Source organism: Pseudophryne corroboree (genome assembly GCF_028390025.1).
Source record: "Pseudophryne corroboree isolate aPseCor3 chromosome 12 unlocalized genomic scaffold, aPseCor3.hap2 SUPER_12_unloc_1, whole genome shotgun sequence".
NCBI lineage: Eukaryota > Metazoa > Chordata > Amphibia > Anura > Myobatrachidae > Pseudophryne > Pseudophryne corroboree.
Genome location: NW_026967485.1, coordinates 1,334,161 through 1,357,580, shown reverse-complemented (window position 1 = coordinate 1,357,580; position 23,420 = coordinate 1,334,161). Strand labels below are relative to the sequence as shown.

Sequence of the window (23,420 nt, the reverse complement as noted above, 5' to 3'; positions counted from 1 at the left end):
GAGCAGCAAGATGCAGCACTGGACTATTAGTAATGTACTGTTGTATGCTGAGCACCACAATGCAGCACAAGACAATGAGCAGTGATACTGAGCACTGATGAGGATACTACTGAGAACTGACACTGAGCAGGAGAGACACACTACTAGTATTACTGAGCAGCAATAAGTAACCACTGATACTGGGCACTGATATTGAGATTTCCACTGAGAGAACATAGCCACGTCCTCTCCGCTCTCTCTTCAATGCACGAGTAAAAATGGCGGCAACGCGCAGCTCTTTATATGGAATCCGAATCTCGCGAGAATCCGACAGCGGGATGATGACATTTTCCCTTGTTCAGGTTTTCCGAGTCAGGCGGGAACAACCGAGCCTGCCACGGACCAGTGTAAACCACGTGGAGTTCGTCGGGAATTCGGTTCTCGGAGTACCGAACCCGCTCCTCTATATATACTATATTACTATGTTACTGTAGTATACAGAACACCACAATGCAATGAGCAGTGATAGTGAGCACTGATGAGGATACTAGAACTGACACTGAGCAGCAAGATGCAGCACTGGACTATTAGTAATGTACTGTAGTATGCTGAGCACCACAATGCAGCACAAGACAATGAGCAGTGATACTGAGCACTGATGAGGATACTACTGAGAACTGACACTGAGCAGGAGAGACACACTACTAGTATTACTGAGCAGCAATAAGTAACCACTGATACTGAGCACTGATATTGAGATTTCCACTGAGAGAACATAGCCACGTCCTCTCCGCTCTCTCTTCAATGCACGAGTAAAAATGGCAGCAACGCGCAGCTCTTTATATGGAATCCGAATCTCGCAAGAATCCGACAGCGGGATGATGACATTTTCCCTTGTTCAGGTTTTCCGAGTCAGGCGGGAACAACCGAGCCTGCCTCGGACCAGTGTAAACCACGTGGAGTTCGTGGGGAATTCGGTTCTCGGAGAACCGAACCCGCTCCTCTCTACCTTATACCCATCAATTTTTTTATTTTCAATCTAAGCCCCTGCAGTTTTCTGTAAGCATCTGCTTCGCTATGATGATCAACAAGTCACAAGGGCAAACACTCAGGGCTTGAGGCGTAGATCTTAGGACCAGCTGCTACAAGCATGGCAGAGGTGTCACTATCACTGGTGACACCCAGAAAGGTGGCGAGGGAGATTGTAATGCAGTGCGCGCAGATAAACAGCGCAATGGTAAAAAGGAGGCATGGTTTCATAGGTAGGGGCGTGGCCTGGTGGCCTGAATCTACATTTTGTTGCTCCGGGTGTCCCGGGGGTTGGGGGCTGCACCCGGGGACTAGTGTGTGAGCTGTGCTGGCTCCTGCACAGTGACAGGGCATGGCCACCCAGCATGACGCCTCCCTTCTTGACCATGCTGTAATTGCAGTCGCACTGCAGTTCAGCGTGATCATAAAAAATGGTGTAGGCTCCTGCTGGTGCAGGCTGTAGAGAAAAGCTGCTGTGACCACGCCCCCTGTGTCTCCTCCGTTGCAGACCCCATTTTGAAGCCTTGCCCCCGGACTAAGAGAAAAGTATGCCCTTGCGCACTATCCTGACTTCTCCTCCCGTCTGCTTAATTTGTGCCTTCCAACGCACAATGCGAACAACAGGTGGTGCTGCAGGGCCCACACCCTTTTACTTGCCTTACAGAACAGCTCTGGAGCTGTTACAGTGCCCAGCTGCTGCAAGAAATCAGCTTGAATGCTTCAGGGGATGGGGCATGGCCAACATGAGCCCCACACCAAAGGAGGGTGGGGGTGTTTAATGCGAACTAGGGGTCATCCAAGCACTGCAAAAGGCCGCCATGCCCTGCATGCCCCTTTTCTCTTTTCATATGCAGATGAGGGTTCCAGTCAACTTTGGCCCACTGCTTGGATAACATCACCGTATGCAAATCCGTCTGCTGCAGACCTTCCCCAAGGAGTGCTTGTACTAGTTGTTGCATATGGTTTGATATTTGATGGTGCTTCAGTATTAGGCAGCCTTCCGCCCTCCCATGTTCATCTGAAAAGATGTGGTCTCCCTGCAGTTGTTGTCCCCAGATGAGAGTTCCCTTGTGCTGCCTCAGTTGAATCTCCTTTACTTGACAGAGATGTGCCTGAGCAGCGGCCCTCACCAGCCCTATCCCAAATCATACTTATTTTGCATAGGAGATACCATGGTCATGAAGATTGTTCTCCCAGGGTGAGGTTCATTCATTGCATTCTGGGTATGCTGACCCCTGTGATTTTCCCAAATGTGGGAAACTCGACTGCATTATTTGTGGTAGTGGGGGACTGTGTTTGTGCTTTCCTCTGGTCAGCTCTGGTAAAAGTCAGATTTCTTTGTCTCAGATCTTCCTCTAGCCTTGTTCTTCTTTCGAGAGTTCCCTTGTGCTGCCTCAGTTGGATCTCTTTCACTTGACAGGGGGGTGCCCGAACAGCGACCCTCCCCAGCTCTAGCCCAACTCCTACTTACCTGCCAGGTGAGATACTATGATCATGAAGGTGCTTCTCCCAGGGCAAGGCTCACCCATTGCACTCTGGGTGTGCTGCCCCTGCGATTTCCCCAAATGTGGGAAACTTGACTGCATAATTTGTGTTTCCCCTGGTCGGCTCTCGTATAATTCAGATCTCTTTGTCTCAGGTCTCTCTCCAGCCTAGTTTGCTGTCTGTTTCCACTTCTCTTTTCTTCAACCGCTCCCTTCTATACCCTTGTGCACTATCCTGACTTCTCCTCCCGTCTGCTTACTTTGTGCCTTCCAATGCACAATGCAAACTACAGGTAGTGCTGCAGGGCCCACACCCTTTTACTTGCCTTACAGAGCAGCTCTGGAGCTGTTACAGTGCCCAGCTGCTGCAAGAAATCAGCTTGAATGCTTCAGGGGATGGGGCATGGCCAACATGAGCCCCACACCAAAGGAGGGTGGAGGTGTTTAATGCGAACTAGGGGTCATCCAAGCACCGCAAAAGGCCGCCATGCCCTGCACGCCCCTTTTCTCTTTTCATATGCAGATGAGGGTTGAAGCCAACTTTGACCCACTGCTTGGATGACATCACCGTATGCAAATCCGTCTTCTGCAGAACTTCCCCCAGGAATGCTTGCACTAGTTGTTGCATTTGGTTTGTTGTTTGGGGGTGCTTCAGTATTAGGCAGCCTTCTGCCCTCCCATGTTCATCTGAAAATATGTGTTCTCCCTGCAGTTGTTGTCCCCAGATGAGAGTTCCCTTGTGCTGCCTCAGTTGAATCTCCTTTACTTGACAGAGATGTGCATGAGCAGCGGCCCTCCCCAGCCCTATTCCAAATCATACTTATTTTGCATAGGAGATACCATGGTCATGAAGATTGTTCTCCCAGGGTGAGGTTCATTCATTGCATTTTGGGTATGCTGACCCCTGTGATTTCCCCAAATGTGGGAAACTTGACTGCATTATTTGTGGTAGTGGGGGACTGTGTTTGTGCTTTCCTCTGGTCAGCTCTGGTAAAAGTCAGATTTCTTTGTCTCAGATTTTCCTCTAGCCTTGTTCTTCTTTCGAGAGTTCCATTGTGCTGCCTCAGTTGGATCTCCTTCACTTTACAGGGGGGTACCCGAGCAGCGACCCTCCCCAGCTCTAGCCCAACTCCTACTTACCTGCCAGGTGAGATACTATGATCATGAAGGTGCTTCTCCCAGGGCAAGGCTCACCCATTGCACTCTGGGTGTGCTGCCCCTGCGATTTCCCCAAATGTGGGAAACTTGACTGCATAATTTGTGTTTCCCCTGGTCGGCTCTCGTATAATTCAGATCTATTTGTCTCAGGTCTCTCTCCAGCCTAGTTTGCTGTCTGTTTCCACTTCTCTTTTCTTCAGCCGCTCCCTTCTATACCCTTGTGCACTATCCTGACTTCTCCTCCCGTCTGCTTACTTTGTGCCTTCCAATGCACAATGCAAACTACAGGTAGTGCTGCAGGGCCCACACCCTTTTACTTGCCTTACAGAGCAGCTCTGGAGCTGTTACAGTGCCCAGCTGCTGCAAGAAATCAGCTTGAATGCTTCAGGGGATGGGGCATGGCCAACATGAGCCCCACACCAAAGGAGGGGGGAGGTGTTTAATGCGAACTAGGGGTCATCCAAGCACTGCAAAAGGCCGCCATGCCCTGCATGCCCCTTTTCTCTTTTCATATGCAGATGAGGGTTCCAGTCAACTTTGGCCCACTGCTTGGATAACATCACCGTATGCAAATCCGTCTGCTGCAGACCTTCCCCCAGGAGTGCTTGTACTAGTTGTTGCATATGGTTTGATATTTGATGGTGCTTCAGTATTAGGCAGCATTCCGCCCTCCCATGTTCATCTGAAAAGATGTGGTCTCCCTGCAGTTGTTGTCCCCAGATGAGAGTTCACTTGTGCTGCCTCAGTTGAATCTCCTTTACTTGACAGAGATGTGCCTGAGCAGCTGCCCTCACCAGCCCTATCCCAAATCATACTTATTTTGCATAGGAGATACCATGGTCATGAAGATTGTTCTCCCAGGGTGAGGTTCATTCATTGCATTCTGGGTATGCTGACCCCTGTGATTTTCCCAAATGTGGGAAACTCGACTGCATTATTTGTGGTAGTGGGGGACTGTGTTTGTGCTTTCCTCTGGTCAGCTCTGGTAAAAGTCAGATTTCTTTGTCTCAGATCTTCCTCTAGCCTTGTTCTTCTTTCGAGAGTTCCCTGGTGCTGCCTCAGTTGGATCTCCTTCACTTCACAGGGGGGAACCCGAGCAGCGACCCTCCCCAGCTCTAGCCCAACTCCTACTTACCTGCCAGGTGAGATACTATGATCATGAAGGTGCTTCTCCCAGGGCAAGGCTCAACCATTGCACTCTGGGTGTGCTGCTCCTGCGATTTCCCCAAATGTGGGAAACTTGACTGCATAATTTGTGTTTCCCCTGGTCGGCTCTCGTATAATTCAGATCTCTTTGTCTCAGGTCTCTCTCCAGCCTAGTTTGCTGTCTGTTTCCACTTCTCTTTTCTTCAGCCGCTCCCTTCTATACCCTTGTGCACTATCCTGACTTCTCCTCCCGTCTGCTTACTTTGTGCCTTCCAATGCACAATGCAAACTACAGGTAGTGCTGCAGGGCCCACACCCTTTTACTTGCCTTACAGAGCAGCTCTGGAGCTGTTACAGTGCCCAGCTGCTGCAAGAAATCAGCTTGAATGCTTCAGGGGCTGGGGCATAGCCAACATGAGCCCCACACCAAAGGAGGGTGGAGGTGTTTAATGCAAACTAGGGGTCAGCCAAGCGCCGCAAAAGGCCACCATGCCCTGCACGCCCCTTTTCTCTTTTCATATGCAGACGAGGGTTGAAGCCAACTTTGACCCACTGCTTGGATGACATCACCATATGCAAATCCATCTGCGGCAGGCCTTCCCCCAGGAATGCTTGCACTAGTTGTTGCATTTGGTTTGTTGTTTGGGGGTGCTTCAGTATTAGGCAGCCTTCTGCCCTCCCATGTTCATCTGAAAATATATGTTCTCCCTGCAGTTGTTGTCCCAAGATGAGAGTTCCCTTGTGCTGCCTCAGTTGAATCTCCTTTACTTGACAGAGATGTGCATGAGCAGCGGCCCTCCCCAGCCCTATTCCAAATCATACTTATTTTGCATAGGAGATACCATGGTCATGAAGATTTTTCTCCCAGGGTGAGGTTCATTCATTGCATTTTGGGTATGCTGACCCCTGTGATTTCCCCAAATGTGGGAAACTTGACTGCAATATTTGTGGTAGTGGGAGACTGTGTTTGTGCTTTCCTCTGGTCAGCTCTGGTAAAAGTCAGATTTCTTTGTCTCAGATTTTCCTTTAGCCTTGTTCTTTTTTCGAGAGTTCCCTTGTGCTGCCTCAGTTGGATCTCCTTCACTTTACAGGGGGGTACCCGAGCAGCGACCCTCCCCAGCTCTAGCCCAACTCCTACTTACCTGCCAGGTGAGATACTATGATCATGAAGGTGCTTCTCCCAGGGCAAGGCTCACCCATTGTACTCTGGGTGTGCTGCTCCTGTGATTTCCCCAAATGTGGGAAACTTGACTGCATAATTTGTGTTTCCCCTGGTCGGCTCTCGTATAATTCAGATCTCTTTGTCTCAGGTCTCTCTCCAGCCTAGTTTGCTGTCTGTTTCCACTTCTCTTTTCTTCAGCCGCTCCCTTCTATACCCTTGTGCACTATCCTGACTTCTCCTCCCGTCTGCTTACTTTGTGCCTTCCAATGCACAATGCAAACTACAGGTAGTGCTGCAGGGCCCACACCCTTTTACTTGCCTTACAGAGCAGCTCTGGAGCTGTTACAGTGCCCAGCTGCTGCAAGAAATCAGCTTGAATGCTTCAGGGGATGGGGCATGGCCAACATGAGCCCCACACCAAAGGAGGGTGGAGGTGTTTAATGCGAACTAGGGGTCATCCAAGCACCGCAAAAGGCCGCCATGCCCTGCACGCCCCTTTTCTCTTTTCATATGCAGATGAGGGTTGAAGCCAACTTTGACCCACTGCTTGGATGACATCACCGTATGCAAATCCGTCTTCTGCAGAACTTCCCCCAGGAATGCTTGCACTAGTTGTTGCATTTGGTTTGTTGTTTGGGGGTGCTTCAGTATTAGGCAGCCTTCTGCCCTCCCATGTTCATCTGAAAATATGTGTTCTCCCTGCAGTTGTTGTCCCCAGATGAGAGTTCCCTTGTGCTGCCTCAGTTGAATCTCCTTTACTTGACAGAGATGTGCCTGAGCAGCGGCCCTCCCCAGCTCTATCCCAAATCATACTTATTTTGCATAGGAGATACCATGGTCATGAAGATTATTCTCCCAGGGTGAGGTTCATTCATTGCATTATGGGTATGCTGACCCCTGTGATTTCCCCAAATGTGGGAAACTCGACTGCTTTATTTGTGGTAGTGGGGGACTGTGTTTGTGTTTTCCTCTGGTCAGCTCTGGTAAAAGTCAGATTTCTTTGTTCAGATCTTCCTCTAGCCTTGTTCTTCTTTCGAGAGTTCCCTTGTGCTGCCTCAGTTGGATCTCCTTCACTTGACAGGGGGGTGCCCAAGCAGAGACCCTCCCCAGCTCTAGCCCAACTCCTACTTACCTGCCAGGTGAGATACTATGATCATGAAGGTGCTTCTCCCAGGGCAAGGCTCACCCATTGCACTCTGGGTGTGCTGCCCCTGCGATTTCCCCAAATGTGGGAAACTTGACTGCATAATTTGTGTTTCCCCTGGTCGGCTCTCGTATAATTCAGATCTCTTTGTCTCAGGTCTCTCTCCAGCCTAGTTTGCTGTCTGTTTCCACTTCTCTTTTCTTCAACCGCTCCCTTCTATACCCTTGTGCACTATCCTGACTTCTCCTCCCGTCTGCTTACTTTGTGCCTTCCAATGCACAATGCAAACTACAGGTAGTGCTGCAGGGCCCACACCCTTTTACTTGCCTTACAGAGCAGCTCTGGAGCTGTTACAGTGCCCAGCTGCTGCAAGAAATCAGCTTGAATGCTTCAGGGGATGGGGCATGGCCAACATGAGCCCCACACCAAAGGAGGGTGGAGGTGTTTAATGCGAACTAGGGGTCATCCAAGCACCGCAAAAGGCCGCCATGCCCTGCACGCCCCTTTTCTCTTTTCATATGCAGATGAGGGTTGAAGCCAACTTTGACCCACTGCTTGGATGACATCACCGTATGCAAATCCGTCTTCTGCAGAACTTCCCCCAGGAATGCTTGCACTAGTTGTTGCATTTGGTTTGTTGTTTGGGGGTGCTTCAGTATTAGGCAGCCTTCTGCCCTCCCATGTTCATCTGAAAATATGTGTTCTCCCTGCAGTTGTTGTCCCCAGATGAGAGTTCCCTTGTGCTGCCTCAGTTGAATCTCCTTTACTTGACAGAGATGTGCATGAGCAGCGGCCCTCCCCAGCCCTATTCCAAATCATACTTATTTTGCATAGGAGATACCATGGTCATGAAGATTGTTCTCCCAGGGTGAGGTTCATTCATTGCATTTTGGGTATGCTGACCCCTGTGATTTCCCCAAATGTGGGAAACTTGACTGCATTATTTGTGGTAGTGGGGGACTGTGTTTGTGCTTTCCTCTGGTCAGCTCTGGTAAAAGTCAGATTTCTTTGTCTCAGATTTTCCTCTAGCCTTGTTCTTCTTTCGAGAGTTCCATTGTGCTGCCTCAGTTGGATCTCCTTCACTTTACAGGGGGGTACCCGAGCAGCGACCCTCCCCAGCTCTAGCCCAACTCCTACTTACCTGCCAGGTGAGATACTATGATCATGAAGGTGCTTCTCCCAGGGCAAGGCTCACCCATTGCACTCTGGGTGTGCTGCCCCTGCGATTTCCCCAAATGTGGGAAACTTGACTGCATAATTTGTGTTTCCCCTGGTCGGCTCTCGTATAATTCAGATCTATTTGTCTCAGGTCTCTCTCCAGCCTAGTTTGCTGTCTGTTTCCACTTCTCTTTTCTTCAGCCGCTCCCTTCTATACCCTTGTGCACTATCCTGACTTCTCCTCCCGTCTGCTTACTTTGTGCCTTCCAATGCACAATGCAAACTACAGGTAGTGCTGCAGGGCCCACACCCTTTTACTTGCCTTACAGAGCAGCTCTGGAGCTGTTACAGTGCCCAGCTGCTGCAAGAAATCAGCTTGAATGCTTCAGGGGATGGGGCATGGCCAACATGAGCCCCACACCAAAGGAGGGGGGAGGTGTTTAATGCGAACTAGGGGTCATCCAAGCACTGCAAAAGGCCGCCATGCCCTGCATGCCCCTTTTCTCTTTTCATATGCAGATGAGGGTTCCAGTCAACTTTGGCCCACTGCTTGGATAACATCACCGTATGCAAATCCGTCTGCTGCAGACCTTCCCCCAGGAGTGCTTGTACTAGTTGTTGCATATGGTTTGATATTTGATGGTGCTTCAGTATTAGGCAGCCTTCCGCCCTCCCATGTTCATCTGAAAAGATGTGGTCTCCCTGCAGTTGTTGTCCCCAGATGAGAGTTCACTTGTGCTGCCTCAGTTGAATCTCCTTTACTTGACAGAGATGTGCCTGAGCAGCTGCCCTCACCAGCCCTATCCCAAATCATACTTATTTTGCATAGGAGATACCATGGTCATGAAGATTGTTCTCCCAGGGTGAGGTTCATTCATTGCATTCTGGGTATGCTGACCCCTGTGATTTTCCCAAATGTGGGAAACTCGACTGCATTATTTGTGGTAGTGGGGGACTGTGTTTGTGCTTTCCTCTGGTCAGCTCTGGTAAAAGTCAGATTTCTTTGTCTCAGATCTTCCTCTAGCCTTGTTCTTCTTTCGAGAGTTCCCTGGTGCTGCCTCAGTTGGATCTCCTTCACTTCACAGGGGGGAACCCGAGCAGCGACCCTCCCCAGCTCTAGCCCAACTCCTACTTACCTGCCAGGTGAGATACTATGATCATGAAGGTGCTTCTCCCAGGGCAAGGCTCAACCATTGCACTCTGGGTGTGCTGCTCCTGCGATTTCCCCAAATGTGGGAAACTTGACTGCATAATTTGTGTTTCCCCTGGTCGGCTCTCGTATAATTCAGATCTCTTTGTCTCAGGTCTCTCTCCAGCCTAGTTTGCTGTCTGTTTCCACTTCTCTTTTCTTCAGCCGCTCCCTTCTATACCCTTGTGCACTATCCTGACTTCTCCTCCCGTCTGCTTACTTTGTGCCTTCCAATGCACAATGCAAACTACAGGTAGTGCTGCAGGGCCCACACCCTTTTACTTGCCTTACAGAGCAGCTCTGGAGCTGTTACAGTGCCCAGCTGCTGCAAGAAATCAGCTTGAATGCTTCAGGGGCTGGGGCATAGCCAACATGAGCCCCACACCAAAGGAGGGTGGAGGTGTTTAATGCAAACTAGGGGTCAGCCAAGCGCCGCAAAAGGCCACCATGCCCTGCACGCCCCTTTTCTCTTTTCATATGCAGACGAGGGTTGAAGCCAACTTTGACCCACTGCTTGGATGACATCACCATATGCAAATCCATCTGCGGCAGGCCTTCCCCCAGGAATGCTTGCACTAGTTGTTGCATTTGGTTTGTTGTTTGGGGGTGCTTCAGTATTAGGCAGCCTTCTGCCCTCCCATGTTCATCTGAAAATATATGTTCTCCCTGCAGTTGTTGTCCCAAGATGAGAGTTCCCTTGTGCTGCCTCAGTTGAATCTCCTTTACTTGACAGAGATGTGCATGAGCAGCGGCCCTCCCCAGCCCTATTCCAAATCATACTTATTTTGCATAGGAGATACCATGGTCATGAAGATTTTTCTCCCAGGGTGAGGTTCATTCATTGCATTTTGGGTATGCTGACCCCTGTGATTTCCCCAAATGTGGGAAACTTGACTGCAATATTTGTGGTAGTGGGAGACTGTGTTTGTGCTTTCCTCTGGTCAGCTCTGGTAAAAGTCAGATTTCTTTGTCTCAGATTTTCCTTTAGCCTTGTTCTTTTTTCGAGAGTTCCCTTGTGCTGCCTCAGTTGGATCTCCTTCACTTTACAGGGGGGTACCCGAGCAGCGACCCTCCCCAGCTCTAGCCCAACTCCTACTTACCTGCCAGGTGAGATACTATGATCATGAAGGTGCTTCTCCCAGGGCAAGGCTCACCCATTGTACTCTGGGTGTGCTGCTCCTGTGATTTCCCCAAATGTGGGAAACTTGACTGCATAATTTGTGTTTCCCCTGGTCGGCTCTCGTATAATTCAGATCTCTTTGTCTCAGGTCTCTCTCCAGCCTAGTTTGCTGTCTGTTTCCACTTCTCTTTTCTTCAGCCGCTCCCTTCTATACCCTTGTGCACTATCCTGACTTCTCCTCCCGTCTGCTTACTTTGTGCCTTCCAATGCACAATGCAAACTACAGGTAGTGCTGCAGGGCCCACACCCTTTTACTTGCCTTACAGAGCAGCTCTGGAGCTGTTACAGTGCCCAGCTGCTGCAAGAAATCAGCTTGAATGCTTCAGGGGATGGGGCATGGCCAACATGAGCCCCACACCAAAGGAGGGTGGAGGTGTTTAATGCGAACTAGGGGTCATCCAAGCACCGCAAAAGGCCGCCATGCCCTGCACGCCCCTTTTCTCTTTTCATATGCAGATGAGGGTTGAAGCCAACTTTGACCCACTGCTTGGATGACATCACCGTATGCAAATCCGTCTTCTGCAGAACTTCCCCCAGGAATGCTTGCACTAGTTGTTGCATTTGGTTTGTTGTTTGGGGGTGCTTCAGTATTAGGCAGCCTTCTGCCCTCCCATGTTCATCTGAAAATATGTGTTCTCCCTGCAGTTGTTGTCCCCAGATGAGAGTTCCCTTGTGCTGCCTCAGTTGAATCTCCTTTACTTGACAGAGATGTGCCTGAGCAGCGGCCCTCCCCAGCTCTATCCCAAATCATACTTATTTTGCATAGGAGATACCATGGTCATGAAGATTATTCTCCCAGGGTGAGGTTCATTCATTGCATTATGGGTATGCTGACCCCTGTGATTTCCCCAAATGTGGGAAACTCGACTGCTTTATTTGTGGTAGTGGGGGACTGTGTTTGTGTTTTCCTCTGGTCAGCTCTGGTAAAAGTCAGATTTCTTTGTTCAGATCTTCCTCTAGCCTTGTTCTTCTTTCGAGAGTTCCCTTGTGCTGCCTCAGTTGGATCTCCTTCACTTGACAGGGTGGTGCCCAAGCAGAGACCCTCCCCAGCTCTAGCCCAACTCCTACTTACCTGCCAGGTGAGATACTATGATCATGAAGGTGCTTCTCCCAGGGCAAGGCTCACCCATTGCACTCTGGGTGTGCTGCCCCTGCGATTTCCCCAAATGTGGGAAACTTGACTGCATAATTTGTGTTTCCCCTGGTCGGCTCTCGTGTAATTCAGATCTCTTTGTCTCAGGTCTCTCTCCAACCTAGTTTGCTGTCTGTTTCCACTTCTCTTTTCTTCAGCCGCTCCCTTCTATACCCTTGTGCACTATCCTGACTTCTCCTCCCGTCTGCTTACTTTGTGCCTTCCAATGCACAATGCAAACTACAGGTAGTGCTGCAGGGCCCACACCCTTTTACTTGCCTTACAGAGCAGCTCTGGAGATGTTACAGTGCCCAGCTGCTGCAAGAAATCAGCTTGAATGCTTCAGGGGATGGGGCATGGCCAACATGAGCCCCACACCAAAGGAGGGTGGAGGTGTTTAATGCGAACTAGGGGTCATCCAAGCACCGCAAAAGGCCGCCATGCCCTGCACGCTCCTTTTCTCTTTTCATATGCAGATGAGGGTTGAAGCCAACTTTGGCCCACTGCTTGGATGACATCACCGTATGCAAATCCGTCTTCTGCAGACCTTCCCCCAGGAATGCTTGTACTAGTTGTTGCATTTGGTTTGTTGTTTGGGGTGCTTCAGTATTAGGCAGCCTTCAGCTCTCCCATGTTCATCTGAAAATATGTGTTCTCCCTGCAGTTGTTGTCCCCAGATGAGAGTTCCCTTGTGCTGCCTCAGTTGAATCTCCTTTACTTGAAAGAGATGTGCCTGAGCAGCGGCCCTCCCCAGCCCTATCCCAAATCATACTTATTTTGCATAGGAGATACCATGGTCATGAAGATTGTTCTCCCAGGGTGAGGTTCATTCATTGCATTCTGGGTATGCTGACCCCTGTGATTTCCCCAAATGTGGGAAACTCGACTGCATTATTTGTGGTAGTGGGGGACTGTGTTTGTGCTTTCCTCTGGTCAGCTCTGGTAAAAGTCAGATTTCTTTGTCTCAGATCTTCCTCTAGCCTTGTTCTTTTTTTGAGAGTTTCCTTGTGCTGCCTCAGTTGGATCTCCTTCACTTGACAGGGGGGTGCCCGAGCAGCGACCCTCCCCAGCTCAAGCCCAACTCCTACTTACCTGCCAAGTGAGATACTATGATCAGGAAGGTGCTTCTACCAGGGCAAGGCTCACCCATTGCACTCTGGGTGTGCTGCTCCTACGATTTCCCCAAATGTGGGACACTTGACTGCATAATTTGTGTTTCCTCTGGTCGGCTACTCGTATAATTCAGATCTCTTTGTCTCAGGTCTCTCTCCAGCCTAGTTTGCTGTCTGTTTCCACTTCTCTTTTCTTGAGCCCCTGCCTTCTATGCCCTTGTGCACTCTCCTGACTTCTCCTGTCTGCTTACTTTGTGCCTTCCAATGCACAATGCAAACTACAGGTAGTGCTGCAGGGCCAACACCCTTTTACTTGCCTTACAGAGCAGCTCTGGAGCTGTTACAGTGCCCAGCTGCTGCAAGAAATCAGCTTGAATGCTTCAGGGGCTGGGGCATAGCCAACATGAGCAGCAAGATGCAGCACTGGACTATTAGTAATGTACTGTTGTATGCTGAGCACCACAATGCAGCACAAGACAATGAGCAGTGATACTGAGCACTGATGAGGATACTACTGAGAACTGACACTGAGCAGGAGAGACACACTACTAGTATTACTGAGCAGCAATAAGTAACCACTGATACTGGGCACTGATATTGAGATTTCCACTGAGAGAACATAGCCACGTCCTCTCCGCTCTCTCTTCAATGCACGAGTAAAAATGGCGGCAACGCGCAGCTCTTTATATGGAATCCGAATCTCGCGAGAATCCGACAGCGGGATGATGACATTTTCCCTTGTTCAGGTTTTCCGAGTCAGGCGGGAACAACCGAGCCTGCCACGGACCAGTGTAAACCACGTGGAGTTCGTCGGGAATTCGGTTCTCGGAGAACCGAACCCGCTCCTCTATATATACTATATTACTATGTTACTGTAGTATACAGAACACCACAATGCAATGAGCAGTGATAGTGAGCACTGATGAGGATACTAGAACTGACACTGAGCAGCAAGATGCAGCACTGGACTATTAGTAATGTACTGTAGTATGCTGAGCACCACAATGCAGCACAAGACAATGAGCAGTGATACTGAGCACTGATGAGGATACTACTGAGAACTGACACTGAGCAGGAGAGACACACTACTAGTATTACTGAGCAGCAATAAGTAACCACTGATACTGAGCACTGATATTGAGATTTCCACTGAGAGAACATAGCCACGTCCTCTCCGCTCTCTCTTCAATGCACGAGTAAAAATGGCAGCAACGCGCAGCTCTTTATATGGAATCCGAATCTCGCAAGAATCCGACAGCGGGATGATGACATTTTCCCTTGTTCAGGTTTTCCGAGTCAGGCGGGAACAACCGAGCCTGCCTCGGACCAGTGTAAACCACGTGGAGTTCGTGGGGAATTCGGTTCTCGGAGAACCGAACCCGCTCCTCTCTACCTTATACCCATCAATTTTTTTATTTTCAATCTAAGCCCCTGCAGTTTTCTGTAAGCATCTGCTTCGCTATGATGATCAACAAGTCACAAGGGCAAACACTCAGGGCTTGAGGCGTAGATCTTAGGACCAGCTGCTACAAGCATGGCAGAGGTGTCACTATCACTGGTGACACCCAGAAAGGTGGCGAGGGAGATTGTAATGCAGTGCGCGCAGATAAACAGCGCAATGGTAAAAAGGAGGCATGGTTTCATAGGTAGGGGCGTGGCCTGGTGGCCTGAATCTACATTTTGTTGCTCCGGGTGTCCCGGGGGTTGGGGGCTGCACCCGGGGACTAGTGTGTGAGCTGTGCTGGCTCCTGCACAGTGACAGGGCATGGCCACCCAGCATGACGCCTCCCTTCTTGACCATGCTGTAATTGCAGTCGCACTGCAGTTCAGCGTGATCATAAAAAATGGTGTAGGCTCCTGCTGGTGCAGGCTGTAGAGAAAAGCTGCTGTGACCACGCCCCCTGTGTCTCCTCCGTTGCAGACCCCATTTTGAAGCCTTGCCCCCGGACTAAGAGAAAAGTATGCCCTTGCGCACTATCCTGACTTCTCCTCCCGTCTGCTTAATTTGTGCCTTCCAACGCACAATGCGAACAACAGGTGGTGCTGCAGGGCCCACACCCTTTTACTTGCCTTACAGAACAGCTCTGGAGCTGTTACAGTGCCCAGCTGCTGCAAGAAATCAGCTTGAATGCTTCAGGGGATGGGGCATGGCCAACATGAGCCCCACACCAAAGGAGGGTGGGGGTGTTTAATGCGAACTAGGGGTCATCCAAGCACTGCAAAAGGCCGCCATGCCCTGCATGCCCCTTTTCTCTTTTCATATGCAGATGAGGGTTCCAGTCAACTTTGGCCCACTGCTTGGATAACATCACCGTATGCAAATCCGTCTGCTGCAGACCTTCCCCAAGGAGTGCTTGTACTAGTTGTTGCATATGGTTTGATATTTGATGGTGCTTCAGTATTAGGCAGCCTTCCGCCCTCCCATGTTCATCTGAAAAGATGTGGTCTCCCTGCAGTTGTTGTCCCCAGATGAGAGTTCCCTTGTGCTGCCTCAGTTGAATCTCCTTTACTTGACAGAGATGTGCCTGAGCAGCGGCCCTCACCAGCCCTATCCCAAATCATACTTATTTTGCATAGGAGATACCATGGTCATGAAGATTGTTCTCCCAGGGTGAGGTTCATTCATTGCATTCTGGGTATGCTGACCCCTGTGATTTTCCCAAATGTGGGAAACTCGACTGCATTATTTGTGGTAGTGGGGGACTGTGTTTGTGCTTTCCTCTGGTCAGCTCTGGTAAAAGTCAGATTTCTTTGTCTCAGATCTTCCTCTAGCCTTGTTCTTCTTTCGAGAGTTCCCTTGTGCTGCCTCAGTTGGATCTCTTTCACTTGACAGGGGGGTGCCCGAACAGCGACCCTCCCCAGCTCTAGCCCAACTCCTACTTACCTGCCAGGTGAGATACTATGATCATGAAGGTGCTTCTCCCAGGGCAAGGCTCACCCATTGCACTCTGGGTGTGCTGCCCCTGCGATTTCCCCAAATGTGGGAAACTTGACTGCATAATTTGTGTTTCCCCTGGTCGGCTCTCATATAATTCAGATCTCTTTGTCTCAGGTCTCTCTCCAGCCTAGTTTGCTGTCTGTTTCCACTTCTCTTTTCTTCAACCGCTCCCTTCTATACCCTTGTGCACTATCCTGACTTCTCCTCCCGTCTGCTTACTTTGTGCCTTCCAATGCACAATGCAAACTACAGGTAGTGCTGCAGGGCCCACACCCTTTTACTTGCCTTACAGAGCAGCTCTGGAGCTGTTACAGTGCCCAGCTGCTGCAAGAAATCAGCTTGAATGCTTCAGGGGATGGGGCATGGCCAACATGAGCCCCACACCAAAGGAGGGTGGAGGTGTTTAATGCGAACTAGGGGTCATCCAAGCACCGCAAAAGGCCGCCATGCCCTGCACGCCCCTTTTCTCTTTTCATATGCAGATGAGGGTTGAAGCCAACTTTGACCCACTGCTTGGATGACATCACCGTATGCAAATCCGTCTTCTGCAGAACTTCCCCCAGGAATGCTTGCACTAGTTGTTGCATTTGGTTTGTTGTTTGGGGGTGCTTCAGTATTAGGCAGCCTTCTGCCCTCCCATGTTCATCTGAAAATATGTGTTCTCCCTGCAGTTGTTGTCCCCAGATGAGAGTTCCCTTGTGCTGCCTCAGTTGAATCTCCTTTACTTGACAGAGATGTGCATGAGCAGCGGCCCTCCCCAGCCCTATTCCAAATCATACTTATTTTGCATAGGAGATACCATGGTCATGAAGATTGTTCTCCCAGGGTGAGGTTCATTCATTGCATTTTGGGTATGCTGACCCCTGTGATTTCCCCAAATGTGGGAAACTTGACTGCATTATTTGTGGTAGTGGGGGACTGTGTTTGTGCTTTCCTCTGGTCAGCTCTGGTAAAAGTCAGATTTCTTTGTCTCAGATTTTCCTCTAGCCTTGTTCTTCTTTCGAGAGTTCCATTGTGCTGCCTCAGTTGGATCTCCTTCACTTTACAGGGGGGTACCCGAGCAGCGACCCTCCCCAGCTCTAGCCCAACTCCTACTTACCTGCCAGGTGAGATACTATGATCATGAAGGTGCTTCTCCCAGGGCAAGGCTCACCCATTGCACTCTGGGTGTGCTGCCCCTGCGATTTCCCCAAATGTGGGAAACTTGACTGCATAATTTGTGTTTCCCCTGGTCGGCTCTCGTATAATTCAGATCTATTTGTCTCAGGTCTCTCTCCAGCCTAGTTTGCTGTCTGTTTCCACTTCTCTTTTCTTCAGCCGCTCCCTTCTATACCCTTGTGCACTATCCTGACTTCTCCTCCCGTCTGCTTACTTTGTGCCTTCCAATGCACAATGCAAACTACAGGTAGTGCTGCAGGGCCCACACCCTTTTACTTGCCTTACAGAGCAGCTCTGGAGCTGTTACAGTGCCCAGCTGCTGCAAGAAATCAGCTTGAATGCTTCAGGGGATGGGGCATGGCCAACATGAGCCCCACACCAAAGGAGGGGGGAGGTGTTTAATGCGAACTAGGGGTCATCCAAGCACTGCAAAAGGCCGCCATGCCCTGCATGCCCCTTTTCTCTTTTCATATGCAGATGAGGGTTCCAGTCAACTTTGGCCCACTGCTTGGATAACATCACCGTATGCAAATCCGTCTGCTGCAGACCTTCCCCCAGGAGTGCTTGTACTAGTTGTTGCATATGGTTTGATATTTGATGGTGCTTCAGTATTAGGCAGCCTTCCGCCCTCCCATGTTCATCTGAAAAGATGTGGTCTCCCTGCAGTTGTTGTCCCCAGATGAGAGTTCACTTGTGCTGCCTCAGTTGAATCTCCTTTACTTGACAGAGATGTGCCTGAGCAGCTGCCCTCACCAGCCCTATCCCAAATCATACTTATTTTGCATAGGAGATACCATGGTCATGAAGATTGTTCTCCCAGGGTGAGGTTCATTCATTGCATTCTGGGTATGCTGACCCCTGTGATTTTCCCAAATGTGGGAAACTCGACTGCATTATTTGTGGTAGTGGGGGACTGTGTTTGTGCTTTCCTCTGGTCAGCTCTGGTAAAAGTCAGATTTCTTTGTCTCAGATCTTCCTCTAGCCTTGTTCTTCTTTCGAGAGTTCCCTGGTGCTGCCTCAGTTGGATCTCCTTCACTTCACAGGGGGGAACCCGAGCAGCGACCCTCCCCAGCTCTAGCCCAACTCCTACTTACCTGCCAGGTGAGATACTATGATCATGAAGGTGCTTCTCCCAGGGCAAGGCTCAACCATTGCACTCTGGGTGTGCTGCTCCTGCGATTTCCCCAAATGTGGGAAACTTGACTGCATAATTTGTGTTTCCCCTCGTCGGCTCTCGTATAATTCAGATCTCTTTGTCTCAGGTCTCTCTCCAGCCTAGTTTGCTGTCTGTTTCCACTTCTCTTTTCTTCAGCCGCTCCCTTCTATACCCTTGTGCACTATCCTGACTTCTCCTCCCGTCTGCTTACTTTGTGCCTTCCAATGCACAATGCAAACTACAGGTAGTGCTGCAGGGCCCACACCCTTTTACTTGCCTTACAGAGCAGCTCTGGAGCTGTTACAGTGCCCAGCTGCTGCAAGAAATCAGCTTGAATGCTTCAGGGGCTGGGGCATAGCCAACATGAGCCCCACACCAAAGGAGGGTGGAGGTGTTTAATGCAAACTAGGGGTCAGCCAAGCGCCGCAAAAGGCCACCATGCCCTGCACGCCCCTTTTCTCTTTTCATATGCAGACGAGGGTTGAAGCCAACTTTGACCCACTGCTTGGATGACATCACCATATGCAAATCCATCTGCGGCAGGCCTTCCCCCAGGAATGCTTGCACTAGTTGTTGCATTTGGTTTGTTGTTTGGGGGTGCTTCAGTATTAGGCAGCCTTCTGCCCTCCCATGTTCATCTGAAAATATATGTTCTCCCTGCAGTTGTTGTCCCAAGATGAGAGTTCCCTTGTGCTGCCTCAGTTGAATCTCCTTTACTTGACAGAGATGTGCATGAGCAGCGGCCCTCCCCAGCCCTATTCCAAATCATACTTATTTTGCATAGGAGATACCATGGTCATGAAGATTTTTCTCCCAGGGTGAGGTTCATTCATTGCATTTTGGGTATGCTGACCCCTGTGATTTCCCCAAATGTGGGAAACTTGACTGCAATATTTGTGGTAGTGGGAGACTGTGTTTGTGCTTTCCTCTGGTCAGCTCTGGTAAAAGTCAGATTTCTTTGTCTCAGATTTTCCTTTAGCCTTGTTCTTTTTTCGAGAGTTCCCTTGTGCTGCCTCAGTTGGATCTCCTTCACTTTACAGGGGGGTACCCGAGCAGCGACCCTCCCCAGCTCTAGCCCAACTCCTACTTACCTGCCAGGTGAGATACTATGATCATGAAGGTGCTTCTCCCAGGGCAAGGCTCACCCATTGTACTCTGGGTGTGCTGCTCCTGTGATTTCCCCAAATGTGGGAAACTTGACTGCATAATTTGTGTTTCCCCTGGTCGGCTCTCGTATAATTCAGATCTCTTTGTCTCAGGTCTCTCTCCAGCCTAGTTTGCTGTCTGTTTCCACTTCTCTTTTCTTCAGCCGCTCCCTTCTATACCCTTGTGCACTATCCTGACTTCTCCTCCCGTCTGCTTACTTTGTGCCTTCCAATGCACAATGCAAACTACAGGTAGTGCTGCAGGGCCCACACCCTTTTACTTGCCTTACAGAGCAGCTCTGGAGCTGTTACAGTGCCCAGCTGCTGCAAGAAATCAGCTTGAATGCTTCAGGGGATGGGGCATGGCCAACATGAGCCCCACACCAAAGGAGGGTGGAGGTGTTTAATGCGAACTAGGGGTCATCCAAGCACCGCAAAAGGCCGCCATGCCCTGCACGCCCCTTTTCTCTTTTCATATGCAGATGAGGGTTGAAGCCAACTTTGACCCACTGCTTGGATGACATCACCGTATGCAAATCCGTCTTCTGCAGAACTTCCCCCAGGAATGCTTGCACTAGTTGTTGCATTTGGTTTGTTGTTTGGGGGTGCTTCAGTATTAGGCAGCCTTCTGCCCTCCCATGTTCATCTGAAAATATGTGTTCTCCCTGCAGTTGTTGTCCCCAGATGAGAGTTCCCTTGTGCTGCCTCAGTTGAATCTCCTTTACTTGACAGAGATGTGCATGAGCAGCGGCCCTCCCCAGCCCTATTCCAAATCATACTTATTTTGCATAGGAGATACCATGGTCATGAAGATTATTCTCCCAGGGTGAGGTTCATTCATTGCATTATGGGTATGCTGACCCCTGTGATTTCCCCAAATGTGGGAAACTCGCCTGCTTTATTTGTGGTAGTGGGGGACTGTGTTTGTGTTTTCCTCTGGTCAGCTCTGGTAAAAGTCAGATTTCTTTGTTCAGATCTTCCTCTAGCCTTGTTCTTCTTTCGAGAGTTCCCTTGTGCTGCCTCAGTTGGATCTCCTTCACTTGACAGGGGGGTGCTCAAGCAGAGACCCTCCCCAGCTCTAGCCCAACTCCTACTTACCTGCCAGGTGAGATACTATGATCATGAAGGTGCTTCTCCCAGGGCAAGGCTCACCCATTGCACTCTGGGTGTGCTGCCCCTGCGATTTCCCCAAATGTGGGAAACTTGACTGCATAATTTGTGTTTCCCCTGGTCGGCTCTCGTGTAATTCAGATCTCTTTGTCTCAGGTCTCTCTCCAACCTAGTTTGCTGTCTGTTTCCACTTCTCTTTTCTTCAGCCGCTCCCTTCTATACCCTTGTGCACTATCCTGACTTCTCCTCCCGTCTGCTTACTTTGTGCCTTCCAATGCACAATGCAAACTACAGGTAGTGCTGCAGGGCCCACACCCTTTTACTTGCCTTACAGAGCAGCTCTGGAGATGTTACAGTGCCCAGCTGCTGCAAGAAATCAGCTTGAATGCTTCAGGGGATGGGGCATGGCCAACATGAGCCCCACACCAAAGGAGGGTGGAGGTGTTTAATGCGAACTAGGGGTCATCCAAGCACCGCAAAAGGCCGCCATGCCCTGCACGCTCCTTTTCTCTTTTCATATGCAGATGAGGGTTGAAGCCAACTTTGACCCACTGCTTGGATGACATCACCGTATGCAAATCCGTCTTCTGCAGAACTTCCCCCAGGAATGCTTGCACTAGTTGTTGCATTTGGTTTGTTGTTTGGGGGTGCTTCAGTATTAGGCAGCCTTCTGCCCTCCCATGTTCATCTGAAAATATGTGTTCTCCCTGCAGTTGTTGTCCCCAGATGAGAGTTCCCTTGTGCTGCCTCAGTTGAATCTCCTTTACTTGACAGAGATGTGCATGAGCAGCGGCCCTCCCCAGCCCTATTCCAAATCATACTTATTTTGCATAGGAGATACCATGGTCATGAAGATTGTTCTCCCAGGGTGAGGTTCATTCATTGCATTTTGGGTATGCTGACCCCTGTGATTTCCCCAAATGTGGGAAACTTGACTGCATTATTTGTGGTAGTGGGGGACTGTGTTTGTGCTTTCCTCTGGTCAGCTCTGGTAAAAGTCAGATTTCTTTGTCTCAGATTTTCCTCTAGCCTTGTTCTTCTTTCGAGAGTTCCCTTGTGCTGCCTCAGTTGGATCTCCTTCAGTTTACAGGGGGGTACCCGAGCAGCGATCCTCCCCAGCTCTAGCCCAACTCCTACTTACCTGCCAAGGTGAGATACTATGATCATGAAGGTGCTTCTCCCAGGGCAAGGCTCACCCATTGCACTCTAGGTGTGCTGCTCCTGCGATTTCCCCAAATGTGGGAAACTTGACTGCATAATTTGTGTTCCCCCTGGTCGGCTCTCGTATAATTCAGATCTCTTTGTCTCAGGTCTCTCTCCAGCCTAGTTTGCTGTTTGTTTCCACTTCTCTTTTCTTGAGCCGCTCCCTTCTATGCCCTTGCGCACTATCCTGACTTCTCCTCCTGTCTGCTTACTTTGTGCCTTCCAACGCACAATGCGAACTACAGGTAGTGCTGCAGGGCCCACACCCTTTTACTTGCCTTACAGAGCAGCTCTGGAGCTGTTACAGTGCCCAGCTGCTGCAAGAAATCAGCTTGAATGCTTCAGGGGCTGGGGCATAGCCAACATGAGCCCCACACCAAAGGAGGGTGGAGGTGTTTAATGCAAACTAGGGGTCAGCCAAGTGCCGCAAAAGGCCACCATGCCCTGCACGCCCCTTTTCTCTTTTCATATGCAGACGAGGGTTGAAGCCAACTTTGACCCACTGCTTGGATGACATCACCATATGCAAATCCATCTGCGGCAGGCCTTCCCCCAGGAATGCTTGCACTAGTTGTTGCATTTGGTTTGTTGTTTGGGGGTGCTTCAGTATTAGGCAGCTTTCTGCCCTCCCATGTTCATCTGAAAATATATGTTCTCCCTGCAGTTGTTGTCCCCAGATGAGAGTTCCCTTGTGCTGCCTCAGTTGAATCTCCTTTACTTGACAGAGATGTGCATGAGCAGCGGCCCTCCCCAGCCCTATTCCAAATCATACTTATTTTGCATAGGAGATACCATGGTCATGAAGATTTTTCTCCCAGGGTGAGGTTCATTCATTGCATTTTGGGTATGCTGACCCCTGTGATTTCCCCAAATGTGGGAAACTCAACTGCATTATTTGTGGTAGTGGGGGACTGTGTTTGTGCTTTCCTCTGGTCAGCTCTAGTAAAAGTCAGATTTCTTTGTCTCACATTTTCCTCTAGCCTTGTTCTTCTTTCGAGAGTTCCCTTGTGCTGCCTTTGTTGGATCTCCTTCACTTTACAGGGGGGTACCCGAGCAGCGACCCTCCCCAGCTCTAGCCCAACTCCTACTTACCTGCCAGGTGAGATACTATGATCATTAAGGTGCTTCTCCCAGGGCAAGGCTCACCCATTGTACTCTGGGTGTGCTGCTCCTGCGATTTCCCCAAATGTGGGAAACTTGACTGCATAATTTGTGTTTCCCCTCGTCGGCTCTCGTATAATTCAGATCTCTTTGTCTCAGGTCTCTCTCCAGCCTAGTTTGCTGTCTGTTTCCACTTCTCTTTTCTTCAGCCGCTCCCTTCTATACCCTTGTGCACTATCCTGACTTCTCCTCCCGTCTGCTTACTTTGTGCCTTCCAATGCACAATGCAAACTACAGGTAGTGCTGCAGGGCCCACACCCTTTTACTTGCCTTACAGAGCAGCTCTGGAGCTGTTACAGTGCCCAGCTGCTGCAAGAAATCAGCTTGAATGCTTCAGGGGCTGGGGCATAGCCAACATCAGCCCCACACCGAAGGAGGGTGGAGGTGTTTAATGCAAACTAGGGGTCAGTCAAGCGCCGCAAAAGGCCACCATGCCCTGCACGCCCCTTTTCTGTTTTCATATGCAGATGAGGGTTGAAGCCAACTTTGACCCACTGCTTGGATGACATCACCATATGCAAATCCATCTGCGGCAGGCCTTCCCCCAGGAATGCTTGCACTAGTTGTTGCATTTGGTTTGTTGTTTGGGGGTGCTTCAGTATTAGGCAGCCTTCTGCTGCACCCTGCTTTGGTGTGGGGCTCATGTTGGCCATGCCCCATCCCCTGAAGCTTTCAA

At 50.0% G+C, this 23,420-nt stretch overlaps 31 non-coding genes and 3 pseudogenes across 31 annotated transcripts; all 34 read left to right on the top strand.

The window, feature by feature from the left end:
- The first annotated feature begins 2,155 nt into the window (after window positions 1-2,155).
- On the top strand, window positions 2,156-2,319 carry LOC134982215 (U1 spliceosomal RNA). The gene has a single exon (XR_010190973.1). It is a non-coding gene; the product is annotated as a U1 spliceosomal RNA (small nuclear RNA).
- A 152-nt stretch (window positions 2,320-2,471) lies between these two features.
- On the top strand, window positions 2,472-2,634 carry LOC134982792 (U1 spliceosomal RNA). Its single transcript, XR_010191457.1, has one exon. It is a non-coding gene; the product is annotated as a U1 spliceosomal RNA (small nuclear RNA).
- A 674-nt stretch (window positions 2,635-3,308) lies between these two features.
- On the top strand, window positions 3,309-3,472 carry LOC134982551 (U1 spliceosomal RNA). Its single transcript, XR_010191237.1, has one exon. It is a non-coding gene; the product is annotated as a U1 spliceosomal RNA (small nuclear RNA).
- Window positions 3,473-3,624: 152 nt separating this feature from the next.
- Window positions 3,625-3,787, top strand: LOC134982804 (U1 spliceosomal RNA). Its single transcript, XR_010191468.1, has one exon. It is a non-coding gene; the product is annotated as a U1 spliceosomal RNA (small nuclear RNA).
- Window positions 3,788-4,461: 674 nt separating this feature from the next.
- On the top strand, window positions 4,462-4,625 carry LOC134982994 (U1 spliceosomal RNA). The gene has a single exon (XR_010191594.1). It is a non-coding gene; the product is annotated as a U1 spliceosomal RNA (small nuclear RNA).
- Window positions 4,626-4,777: 152 nt separating this feature from the next.
- Window positions 4,778-4,940, top strand: LOC134982926 (U1 spliceosomal RNA). The gene has a single exon (XR_010191553.1). It is a non-coding gene; the product is annotated as a U1 spliceosomal RNA (small nuclear RNA).
- A 674-nt stretch (window positions 4,941-5,614) lies between these two features.
- On the top strand, window positions 5,615-5,778 carry LOC134982724 (U1 spliceosomal RNA). Its single transcript, XR_010191395.1, has one exon. It is a non-coding gene; the product is annotated as a U1 spliceosomal RNA (small nuclear RNA).
- Window positions 5,779-5,930: 152 nt separating this feature from the next.
- Window positions 5,931-6,093, top strand: LOC134982986 (U1 spliceosomal RNA). Its single transcript, XR_010191591.1, has one exon. It is a non-coding gene; the product is annotated as a U1 spliceosomal RNA (small nuclear RNA).
- Window positions 6,094-6,767: 674 nt separating this feature from the next.
- On the top strand, window positions 6,768-6,931 carry LOC134982667 (U1 spliceosomal RNA). The gene has a single exon (XR_010191341.1). It is a non-coding gene; the product is annotated as a U1 spliceosomal RNA (small nuclear RNA).
- Window positions 6,932-7,082: 151 nt separating this feature from the next.
- LOC134982791 (U1 spliceosomal RNA) lies at window positions 7,083-7,245 on the top strand. The gene has a single exon (XR_010191455.1). It is a non-coding gene; the product is annotated as a U1 spliceosomal RNA (small nuclear RNA).
- Window positions 7,246-7,919: 674 nt separating this feature from the next.
- Window positions 7,920-8,083, top strand: LOC134982549 (U1 spliceosomal RNA). The gene has a single exon (XR_010191235.1). It is a non-coding gene; the product is annotated as a U1 spliceosomal RNA (small nuclear RNA).
- A 152-nt stretch (window positions 8,084-8,235) lies between these two features.
- Window positions 8,236-8,398, top strand: LOC134982803 (U1 spliceosomal RNA). Its single transcript, XR_010191467.1, has one exon. It is a non-coding gene; the product is annotated as a U1 spliceosomal RNA (small nuclear RNA).
- A 674-nt stretch (window positions 8,399-9,072) lies between these two features.
- On the top strand, window positions 9,073-9,236 carry LOC134982982 (U1 spliceosomal RNA). Its single transcript, XR_010191587.1, has one exon. It is a non-coding gene; the product is annotated as a U1 spliceosomal RNA (small nuclear RNA).
- Window positions 9,237-9,388: 152 nt separating this feature from the next.
- On the top strand, window positions 9,389-9,551 carry LOC134982925 (U1 spliceosomal RNA). Its single transcript, XR_010191552.1, has one exon. It is a non-coding gene; the product is annotated as a U1 spliceosomal RNA (small nuclear RNA).
- A 674-nt stretch (window positions 9,552-10,225) lies between these two features.
- Window positions 10,226-10,389, top strand: LOC134982722 (U1 spliceosomal RNA). Its single transcript, XR_010191393.1, has one exon. It is a non-coding gene; the product is annotated as a U1 spliceosomal RNA (small nuclear RNA).
- Window positions 10,390-10,541: 152 nt separating this feature from the next.
- Window positions 10,542-10,704, top strand: LOC134982985 (U1 spliceosomal RNA). The gene has a single exon (XR_010191590.1). It is a non-coding gene; the product is annotated as a U1 spliceosomal RNA (small nuclear RNA).
- A 674-nt stretch (window positions 10,705-11,378) lies between these two features.
- Window positions 11,379-11,542, top strand: LOC134982666 (U1 spliceosomal RNA). Its single transcript, XR_010191340.1, has one exon. It is a non-coding gene; the product is annotated as a U1 spliceosomal RNA (small nuclear RNA).
- A 151-nt stretch (window positions 11,543-11,693) lies between these two features.
- Window positions 11,694-11,856, top strand: LOC134982749 (U1 spliceosomal RNA). Its single transcript, XR_010191417.1, has one exon. It is a non-coding gene; the product is annotated as a U1 spliceosomal RNA (small nuclear RNA).
- A 673-nt stretch (window positions 11,857-12,529) lies between these two features.
- Window positions 12,530-12,693, top strand: LOC134982685 (U1 spliceosomal RNA). Its single transcript, XR_010191360.1, has one exon. It is a non-coding gene; the product is annotated as a U1 spliceosomal RNA (small nuclear RNA).
- A 152-nt stretch (window positions 12,694-12,845) lies between these two features.
- On the top strand, window positions 12,846-13,009 carry LOC134982284 (U1 spliceosomal RNA). Its single transcript, XR_010191014.1, has one exon. It is a non-coding gene; the product is annotated as a U1 spliceosomal RNA (small nuclear RNA).
- A 2,424-nt stretch (window positions 13,010-15,433) lies between these two features.
- Window positions 15,434-15,597, top strand: LOC134982970 (U1 spliceosomal RNA). Its single transcript, XR_010191584.1, has one exon. It is a non-coding gene; the product is annotated as a U1 spliceosomal RNA (small nuclear RNA).
- A 152-nt stretch (window positions 15,598-15,749) lies between these two features.
- LOC134982844 (U1 spliceosomal RNA) lies at window positions 15,750-15,891 on the top strand (annotated as a pseudogene).
- A 695-nt stretch (window positions 15,892-16,586) lies between these two features.
- LOC134982548 (U1 spliceosomal RNA) lies at window positions 16,587-16,750 on the top strand. The gene has a single exon (XR_010191234.1). It is a non-coding gene; the product is annotated as a U1 spliceosomal RNA (small nuclear RNA).
- A 152-nt stretch (window positions 16,751-16,902) lies between these two features.
- LOC134982802 (U1 spliceosomal RNA) lies at window positions 16,903-17,065 on the top strand. The gene has a single exon (XR_010191466.1). It is a non-coding gene; the product is annotated as a U1 spliceosomal RNA (small nuclear RNA).
- Window positions 17,066-17,739: 674 nt separating this feature from the next.
- Window positions 17,740-17,903, top strand: LOC134982957 (U1 spliceosomal RNA). Its single transcript, XR_010191575.1, has one exon. It is a non-coding gene; the product is annotated as a U1 spliceosomal RNA (small nuclear RNA).
- Window positions 17,904-18,055: 152 nt separating this feature from the next.
- LOC134982220 (U1 spliceosomal RNA) lies at window positions 18,056-18,191 on the top strand (annotated as a pseudogene).
- Window positions 18,192-18,892: 701 nt separating this feature from the next.
- Window positions 18,893-19,056, top strand: LOC134982721 (U1 spliceosomal RNA). The gene has a single exon (XR_010191392.1). It is a non-coding gene; the product is annotated as a U1 spliceosomal RNA (small nuclear RNA).
- Window positions 19,057-19,208: 152 nt separating this feature from the next.
- On the top strand, window positions 19,209-19,371 carry LOC134982984 (U1 spliceosomal RNA). The gene has a single exon (XR_010191589.1). It is a non-coding gene; the product is annotated as a U1 spliceosomal RNA (small nuclear RNA).
- A 674-nt stretch (window positions 19,372-20,045) lies between these two features.
- On the top strand, window positions 20,046-20,209 carry LOC134982715 (U1 spliceosomal RNA). The gene has a single exon (XR_010191387.1). It is a non-coding gene; the product is annotated as a U1 spliceosomal RNA (small nuclear RNA).
- Window positions 20,210-20,360: 151 nt separating this feature from the next.
- On the top strand, window positions 20,361-20,523 carry LOC134982747 (U1 spliceosomal RNA). Its single transcript, XR_010191415.1, has one exon. It is a non-coding gene; the product is annotated as a U1 spliceosomal RNA (small nuclear RNA).
- Window positions 20,524-21,197: 674 nt separating this feature from the next.
- Window positions 21,198-21,361, top strand: LOC134982547 (U1 spliceosomal RNA). Its single transcript, XR_010191233.1, has one exon. It is a non-coding gene; the product is annotated as a U1 spliceosomal RNA (small nuclear RNA).
- A 152-nt stretch (window positions 21,362-21,513) lies between these two features.
- Window positions 21,514-21,677, top strand: LOC134982317 (U1 spliceosomal RNA). The gene has a single exon (XR_010191029.1). It is a non-coding gene; the product is annotated as a U1 spliceosomal RNA (small nuclear RNA).
- A 674-nt stretch (window positions 21,678-22,351) lies between these two features.
- LOC134982386 (U1 spliceosomal RNA) lies at window positions 22,352-22,515 on the top strand. Its single transcript, XR_010191086.1, has one exon. It is a non-coding gene; the product is annotated as a U1 spliceosomal RNA (small nuclear RNA).
- A 152-nt stretch (window positions 22,516-22,667) lies between these two features.
- On the top strand, window positions 22,668-22,803 carry LOC134982230 (U1 spliceosomal RNA; annotated as a pseudogene).
- The last annotated feature ends 617 nt before the right edge of the window (window positions 22,804-23,420 follow it).